Below are 9,790 nucleotides of genomic sequence, written 5' to 3' on the forward strand. Positions count from 1 at the left end.
AAGACAAGCAGAAAACAACAAAACAAAGAACAGAAAAAGCAAAAAAAAACCAAACAAAACAAACAGGCAACAAGAAAAACACAACAAGAATGAAAATATTAAAAAAAAAATAAATAAAACGCATAAGACAGCGATGTTCGCAGTGAGGAGCACTATTTAAGCAATAGTAAAGTTAAGACCTGAAAAACAGTCAGGCCTGTACGGGATTCGAGCCCATTGCCAGTGCAGTGCTCTATAGCTACCAACTGAGCTCAAAAGCCAACTGGGATCTGGTCATGATGGTGATACGTAATAGGCCCGTAAGACGACAATGAGTCAAATGTGAGATGATGAGGAGTCAAATGCTAAGAATATATGACTTTCATATATTCTTAGCAAAAAAAGATACGAGTAGTTATTACGAAGTACCTTTATTGAGACATTTTTTGTAGAACTGCCCTAAGTGGCCTTTTTAAATTTCACGAGAGTACCAGTTGCAGTCAATGTTTCTGATTCCTTGACAATCTAGAATTTTCGATTTTGCGTTGTGCTTAACTTCGGATTATTCATTGACGAGAAAGACAACTCTTTGGAATTGCTTAAAATTATTATATAAAAAAAAACGGACGTTTTGACGCCGCGTATTAAGGTGTAATTAAACAAATTTGGATAGGTTGCTCAAACTAAGTACTTTCCAGGATGTTGACGAGGAAGATCGAGACTGACGAGTCAAAACAGTTCAGAGTTTTGGATGACAGGAGAGCGGCTTAGGGATTTTTCCAAAGAATATTGAGGGTCATTGGGGTACAAAACGAATTGTTTCCAATTTGGCCACTCTTTAAGTGCTCAAGGAACGCTTATCGAATCACGAAACAACAACAACAAATGGAAAAATAATAAAATAAAAACATAAGAATATAAGAAACAAATCAATTGCTAATGTAGACGGGTAAGACAAATATTAAAATTGTAATTAATATCCTGATATAGAACGTTACCTGCAAGGTACATTCATCATTGGCTGAAATGCGTTGTTATAGAAAGGTAGCCATTTCTTCTCAATTATTTTAAGACGTTGAGTGTTAGTCCGGCCGGGGCTTGAACCCTCGATCTCCCGCATAACAGTCCAGCCCACTATTGATTAGGCTAATTGGGCGGCGGTTATACTGTTAAGTGTTTTAAACGGCTTAGAAGTCTGCGAACTGGGTTCTACCATCCTGATAGCCATTCAGAAGCATTTGAAATTGGAAAATACTCGGTTAATATCTTACTGATGTGATATCTCACATGAAACAGACGAATAAATAAACGTGAACAAACCAACAATCAAACAAATAATCATATAATCAGAAACGAAGAAAACAAGGGAATGAAAACAAGCAAACGCGGAAGCCAAAAAAGCCCATCAACCTACCAAACTACCCGAGAGGAGCGTAACAGCTATCAACCCGTTTAGTCAAAAACGAAAGAAAGGAAAAAAAAAACACAAAAAAAAACAAAAGAAATAAACAAGCAAATAAAACAAACAAACAAACAAAAAACAAACAAAGGAAGCAAAAAAAAAAAAAAAAAAAACCAAACCAAACCAATTTTAACGTTCTAATAGAGAAAAAGATCCGAAATACTTGCAGCTACGCCATGGTAATAATAATATACCAGTTTAAACAACTCGCCGGTTTTAACGTTTCTGCTGCAATTCTGTAAGGAAGAGACGATCATTTTTTTTTTTACACTTGATTGCAAAGATGTTCACCCTAAAAAATCGTAAGCAATGAACGATGACACCCGACGGCTATATTGGTATAGAAATGTATGATAACCACAATTAGATGTAAGTGGCAAAGGATATAAGCTATTCATGTCTTCCTAAAAGAAAAGAGCCGTCTTAAAGAGATATTTTCAAGAATTATGAAAAGTGAATCATTGTTATCGTGTATGTACAAAAGAATATGATTTTCTCTTGTTATGCATCTGTGCTAACATTTCCTATAAAGCCGTTGGGTGCCAGCTCTCAAGGATCATCATTGCTTTTCAGGTGTCAGCGTTTTTGGAATCGCGTGTGGAAATAGCATAAACTCAAATAAAACTTGTTTAGAACGTAATAGGCAAAAATTTCTCAGCAAGGTCTCTTGGTCTGCGGATGTCGAGCGTTCCGAGGTGAAACAAGAAACATCAGGGTAAACAAAGAGAATTTTTAAAATGGTAAAGTGGTACAATGCCGATAAGCATTTCTGCAGGGAGAGGGGGATTTCAAATGGGTTGTCTGTACGAGGGTTAAGCCATTGCATAGAGTTTATCTGAAAAATCGATAAAAAAGCAGAGGAAGTTAAAGAAACTAGTCTGTTTCCTCGAAGCTACTTACTTGAGATCAGTCTGATGTGAAACAAAAATGCTTTGCAGGGTTCCACACAAAATGTAATATTTCTTGTGCCATTAAATTGATTTGAAGAAAGCTTTCGAAACGCTGCCAGGCATGGTCAGTGTGATGGCCCTTCTCCATCAAAACAGGACTGAAGTTTATTGCACCTCTCGGAGCAGGAACCGTTGTGAGCACCGAAGACAAAAGGAATATATTTTATCTTGTGCCATCTGCGCATAAGAAGTTTGCTGCAGATACGCTCTCCTGGCTTCAAGAGTTGAGCAGTCTCGCACTCATCATCTGAAATGAATTTGAAAGGATAGCAAAGTAATTATAAAGTACAAATTGCTTCTTAAAGAAATTGTGATTTGCAATTCAAACGATTCAGTGGAAAATTAACTACACAGATTGCAAGATGTACCTACTCGTTTGATAATTAATTACTCACAATTACAGTCCGTTTCTTGAAAAACTGTTCAGAGTGTCAGAAGCACTTCCTTAGATAAGCTATTGCCCAACAGCTCTGAATAACTATGATATAGAAAGGAAAACATAAGAGTTTAACTTACAATTATGATGATAATAATGATAAGGACAACAGTGATTTTAATAATTACAGTAATGATAACAAAGGTAATAATGATAAAATGTTTATAAATATAGAGGTGACAATGGATAAATAATTTTTTAAAAAACTACAGTGGTTTAACGTGGTGTGCACTCTTATCGACACTCGGAGGCGCAGCGTACGCTAAAGCTCTATCGATTTCAGATTTTCTTTTTTTTTTCTTTGACCGCAGTTGATATCAAATAAAGTCAAATCTTTCAGTGCTTGACACTTTGCGTAACACGTTGACACGGGCAGCAGCAATTTGGCCAACCAGTTTGCGACATTACTATCAATTGTGTTTAAACAATAAATAGATAATCAGCTGATAACGCCTGGATCTATCAGGTTACTCAGAAAATGTTGTACTGATTCAGCGGTGGAACGTAATTTTTCTCGCAGAAATCTTACGGTTTCGGTTTGATCTACATATTATTAGTAATGTCGTGGATCTTACGTAACAATTAACCTGGTGCCTGAATTTATCTTTGTCTTTGAAAATTAAAAAAACAAAAAACAAAAAAAAAAATCCACGGCTTTTCTCTCAGCTATTCGGAAGTCTGGAATTTTTCAGTTAAAGGACAAACTCTTGTTTACATACGTGGCTTGTTCTGGGCAGTTTAACATAAAGGAAAAATGGTTTTTAAAACCTGTAACAAACAAAGCGCTGTGGAATCAAAAACATAACTATATATAAAAAAAAAGGAAGTATGGTTAAGGATATTGTTGTCATTTTCACTGAGTTTCCATCACAATTCACTCTGTAATCTCTAAACAAACGATGTGGAACCTCCTCTTACGAGGATGCAGTTGATTATCGATAAGTTGAAAAAGGTGGATAGATATACTATCACAGCAAGTCTGAAACGCATGACCTTCTGAGTATAAGCAGTTCAGTCGGGCAAAGAGTTTTGTGTTATTCTTACAGTTCCGATAATGTGACAGCTACACGGCTCTTTATGTCAATCTTTATTGCGAACAGATTTTCTCTAGGAAATAAGGCACTATTCATTCATAACTGGGCTAAAAGACCTATTTGCTTTTAATGCCTTGTCTGGCATTTCTCCAATTTCTCTGCTGCTTGGTCATTTGTTCAATTATGTCAAGAGGGCACTCTCAGACAGATCCTACCGTTTAGAGTCAAAACTTATTGTATATTTCCGTTGACATTTGGAGCTCCTCTTAGTTTTCATTAAGCTCTACTCGTATTCCATAAAATACATTACTACACCTTAAATGCCTCGTTCCCATATTTCCTGAGGAATTAAAGGAACCTCTTTAGCCTACCGGCCCCGACAGTTCACCTGGCTCAACATCCAACAGTCATTTAAATTATTTCTACTGTGATTTTATCGATATTAAGAGCCACTGACCATAAATATCGAGAGTCCGCCGACAGTTGCAAAATTTCCTAATTCATTTACATAATTTTTTCTGATAGAGCTTCTCAGGGTAAACCTCAAGAAACACCCACCCGCAAAGCTCCACGAATATGATGTGATGATGGCATCATCAAAGACTAAAAAAACTGATATTGACACTGATGGGTTGCCCTTTTGGGTTTGGAGGGACAACTGCACAAGTCTCGCTCCTGTGGAGACTGCCTTGTGGAAAAAATTATCTGTCCGCTTACACTTGGCCGACAGCTTGGAAAGAAGCTAACATCAACCCCTTCCCAAAAGGTAGACACTCCTGCTCAATATTCGGATTTTCGAGGAATTAGTGTAATCCCAGCTATAGCACGTTGTTTTGAAAGAACTGTATACCATCGTTACAGTAAGAAAATTTTTGAGGAAAATCTGACGTTCACAGAATATGCCTATAGGGAGGGCTGCAGTTGTACTAACGCCTTTATTCAAATACCATAATTACTTGAGGGCACTTGATGATAAGGATTGTAATTATGTTAGGCTTTTCGCGATAGACTTATGGACTTTTCGAAGGCCTTTGATAATGTAAAACACTCGTTAGTTGGGGAAAGGCTAAAGGCTCTTCATCTCAATCCTTATCTTGTCAACCGGTGCTTAAGTTTTCTAATGGATAGCAAACAAAGACTAATATTTAAGGGTTTTATCTACAAATGGCATAATGTGAAGAAAGGAACAACCCAGGATAGTGTCAGTGGACCTCATCTTTTCAACTTGTTTATCAACGATTTAGCCGTTAGGGATAGTGACCTTACCAGCGTAGTTAAATATGCTGACGACACTATCTTGCCAGTCAAAGTATGTAAAAATGAAATAGATCTCTCTCAAGAGATTGTCAATCAGTTTTTCAGTTAGACCCAAGATAATGCAATGGCATGTAATCCCAAAAAATGTAATGAACTAATACTTTGTAAGAAGGTTGCTCGCGATATAGACAATGTGAACAATATAATGCAAGTTTCTTGTCTAAAAGTGTTAAGGGTTACTTTACAGAATAATCACAGGTTTAATGAGCATATTAAGGGTAAGATACAGGAGGCCAATATGTGTCTTTATGTTATAAGGTGTTTCATTACAACTGAAGGTGTTTGCGCAAATAGGGATATCAACAACCAGACGTAGATTACGTTTTTAGGTCAATTGTTTTGCCTAAACTAACGTATGGTTTAGCCATATACGCCTCCTCAATACCTGAATTAACAACAGTCCAGAATTTTCTACAGCGCTGCTTTAAACGTAAATATACCTCGTACCAAATTAATATAACTATATAGTGTATTGGAAGAGGTTGATAGCTCACTATTCAAGAAGATCTCCAGTAAGCCCGGTCACCCTCTGTACCCTTCTCTCCCTAAAATGAATGAAAGCTCAGCGCGCCTCCGAGTTCCTAGTAGTCAGCTCCCTAGGGTTAATATGCCCAGCGTTTTAAAAATATTTTTTTTTTTTTAATAGGCTCTATTTTAAATATCGAGTAGCTATCTAATGTAATGTCTTATATTATGTAATATTGATAGCCTTGTAAATATGTTCATGTAAATTTTCTTGTTTTGGTATGTATTTTTGCTTAAAAACAATAAATTCCAATTTATTTATGAAGAACCCTCTTAATGCACCCTTTTCGAAAACTATATAAAAAAGAGTTCTATCGCGCTGTTTTTCTCCATAAAATCGGAAAGCTCAAAACACGCATAAATGGTCGATGTCCCCCTCGTAAAGCAAGGAAAAGTTATGCAACTTCGGCAGCTCTTTACACCACAGCGCGACGCAATCCCGCTTTTAAATGTTGTGAGCTAGCAGATGGTCCTATTATCTCTTGGATTAAATAAGTTTTTTGTTATGTTGTTGATTATACACAAATTAGTTAAGAGGATTTTATGTAAGCAAACAGGCTTTAATAACAAACATAACTTTATAGCACGAAACTCGCAAGCATTCCACTGAGCACTACGTTAACAGGCTTCACATAGAATAAAAACTTCAGGATAATTGTCACAGGGTATGTAATCTACTAATATTAATCAGGAATTCAGAAAATTCCGCTGTTACATGATTAAAAGATTTAGAAAAGTAGATGAAGACTTGTAGGCAATAACATAATGACCTCGCCATTTCTTGGGAAAGCTTAAGAAAAAGTGATAGAAGAAAGAGTTATGGATTAAAACTGATTTTGTGATAGGCAACATCCAAAAACACTCCTGTAACTCTGCGAGTACTACAGGGAACAAATCGAGATTCATAGGAAATCGAATATCAACAAGACTGGCCAGATGTTTGTGAGTACTGCGTTATGCGATAAAACGAGGGAGTAAAAGTATCTAGCATCTCGTGACTGGAATAAATCGTAAATGACGAGTGAGTTAAAAGCCTTTGCTTTAAATCAGTTGGGTAACTCCAACAATAGCTATGACATGAACCAATTTAATCCCAAAACTCTTTTTTCTATCTTAGAGACAAAAATCTCGCATAACATATAGTGGAAAACGGCCAATGATTAGGAGCTTGCCATTTGTTCGTTAAGAGGATCCAGCTTTATGAAAACATCGCAAATCATTCCCTCTCCTTTCAAACAAGCGAGGTAAAAGATATTGAGGGTGACTCTTAAACTTCAGAAGTGGGGCAGATGAAGGGAGGAGGAGGGTGGGATGGGGGGGGGGGGGAGGGGGTAGAAGTGTCCCTGTTCGTGTCCAGAGTGAAAACAAAATAAAACCGAACTGGCATAGCTTAGTCAGGGCGACTGCAATCGTGGCTAGCTCGCCATGGTGATCTCCAGAAGTTGCAGTAAAAAAAGCGTCAAAAACTACATCTAATACGTTTAAGTCTAAATTGTGACCCGTTGAAATAAAGTACTTCGAGTCTCTTTCACGGAGGTAAAATGAACGTCAACTTTATTGGCCTCTGAAGAGGTCTGCCATAGATACTTAAAAGTCATCATATGCATCATCTTAAAGCTTTGTCATTGTACTTTAATTCCTCCAATTCTCTACTTTGGCCCGCAATAAGCAGCACGTCCAGGTTTAAAAGAGTTTGGGCTATTTTTTCAAAAATGCAATGTCATGGCCCATTTAATGGCCTTTAAAAAGGTCTTGTATGATATATTTTGCATCTGTCGGCGGATTCTCGGTAGTTGCAGTCAGTGGCTCTTGGTCCAACAAGAAATGCTCCTACAAAACAATTATCGTGGAGTTATAATCTTAGCAATAACTTTTGCTCTCCGTTTGTGACACTTTTTCATTTGTATTTTTCCTTAAGGTCAAATGTGAAGATTATCTTCGTGTGCATGAGAAAAAAAATTAGACAACACGCAAATTAGCAAATTAGTTAAGAGGATTTTACGTAAGCAAACAGTCTTTAGTAACAGCATAACTTTATAGCACGAAACTCGCAAACATTCCTCAAAGCACTACGTTGATCAGGCTTTACGTAGAATACAATGTCCGGAATATTTTCAGAGGTATGTAATCTACCAATATTAATCAGGAATTCCGAAATCTCCGCTGTTTTTTACATAATTAAAAGATTAAGAAAAGTAGATGAAGACTGGTAGGCAATAACATCATGACCTCGCCATTTCTTGGGCAAAGCTTAAGAAAAAGTGATAGAAGAAAGAGTTATGGATTAAAACTGATTTTGTGATATGCAACATGCAAACACTCCTAAACCTCTGCGAGCAGTACAGGGAACAAATCGAGATCCATAGGAAACCGAATATCAACAAGACTGGCCAGAGATTTGTGAGTACTGCGTTATGCGATAAAATGAGGAAGTAAAAGTATCTAGCATCTCGTGACTGGAATAAATCGTAAATGACGAGTGATTTAAAAGCCTTTGCTTTAAATCAGTTGGGTAACTCCAACAATAGCTATGACATGAACCATTTTAATCCCAAAACTCTTTTTTCTATCTTAGAGACAAAAATCTCGCATAACATATACTGGAAAACGGCCAACGATTAGGAGCTTGCCTTTTGTTCGTTAAAAGGATCCAGCTTTATGAAAACATCGCAATTCATTTCCTCTCCTTTCAAACAAGCGAGGTAAAAGATATTGAGGGTGACTCTAAAACTTCAGAAGTGGGGCAGATGAAGGGAGGAGGAGGGTGTGGGGGGAGGGGGTGGGGGGGTAGAAGTGTCCCTGTTCGTGTCCAGAGCAAAAACAAAATATAACCGAACTGGCATAGCTTAGTCAGGGCGACTGCAATCGTGGCTAGCTCACCATGGTGATCTCCAGTAGTCGCAGTAAAGAAAGCGTCTAAAATTACTTCTAATACGTTTAAGTCTAAATAGTGACCCGTTGAAATAAAGTACTTCGAGTCTCTTTCACGGAGGTAGAATAAAGGTCAACTTCATTGGCCTATGAAGAAGTCTGCCATAGATACTTAAAAGTCATTATATGCATCATCTTAAAGCTTTGTCATTGTACTTTAATTCCTCCAATTCTCTACTTTGGCCCGCAATAAGCGGCACGTCCAGGTTTAAAAGAGTTTGGGCTATTTTGTCAAAAATGCAATGTCATGGCCCATTTAATGGCCTTTAAAAAGGTCTTGTATGATATATTTTGCATCTGTCGGCGGATTCTCGGTAGTTGCAGTCAGTGGCTCTTGGTCCAACAAGAAATGCTCCTACAAAACAATTATCATGGAGTAATAATCTTAGCAATAACTTTTGCTCTCCGTTTGTGACACTTTTTCATTTGTATTTTTCCTTAAGGTCAAATGTGAAGATTATCTTCGTGTGCACGAGAAAAAAATTAGACAGCACGCAAATTAGCAAATTAGTTAAGAGGATTTTACGTAAGCAAACAGGCTTTAGTAACAGCATAACTTTATAGCACGAAACTCGCAAACATTCCTCGAAGCACTACGTTGATCAGGCTTTACGTAGAATACAATGTCCGGAAAATTTTCAGAGGCATGTAATCTACCAATGTTAATGAGGAATTCCGAAAAATCCGCTGTTTTTTACATCATTAAAAGATTAAGAAAAGTAGATGAAGACTGGTAGGCAATAACATCATGACCTCGCCATTTCTTGGGCAAAGCTTAAGACAAAAGTGATAGAAGAAAGAATTATGGATTAAAACTGATTTTGTGATATGCAACATGCAAACACTCCTAAAACTCTGCGAGCAGTACAGGGAACAACTCAAGATCCATAGGAAATCGAATATCAACAAGACTGGCCAGAGAGGTTTGAGTACTGCGTTATGCGATAAAATGAGGGAGTAAAAGTATCTAGCATCTCGTGACTGGAATAAATCGCAAGGGAGTTAATAGCCTTTGCTATAAATCAGTTGGGTAAGTCCATGACTTGAACCATCATAATCCTAAAATAATTTTTTTTTTATCTTAGAGACACAAATCTCGCATAATATATAGCAGAAAACGTCCAATTACTAGGAGCTTACCTTTTGTTCTTTAAGA

This window comes from Stylophora pistillata, chromosome 2 (genome assembly GCF_964205215.1).
Source record: "Stylophora pistillata chromosome 2, jaStyPist1.2, whole genome shotgun sequence".
In the NCBI taxonomy this organism is placed as follows: domain Eukaryota; kingdom Metazoa; phylum Cnidaria; class Anthozoa; order Scleractinia; family Pocilloporidae; genus Stylophora; species Stylophora pistillata.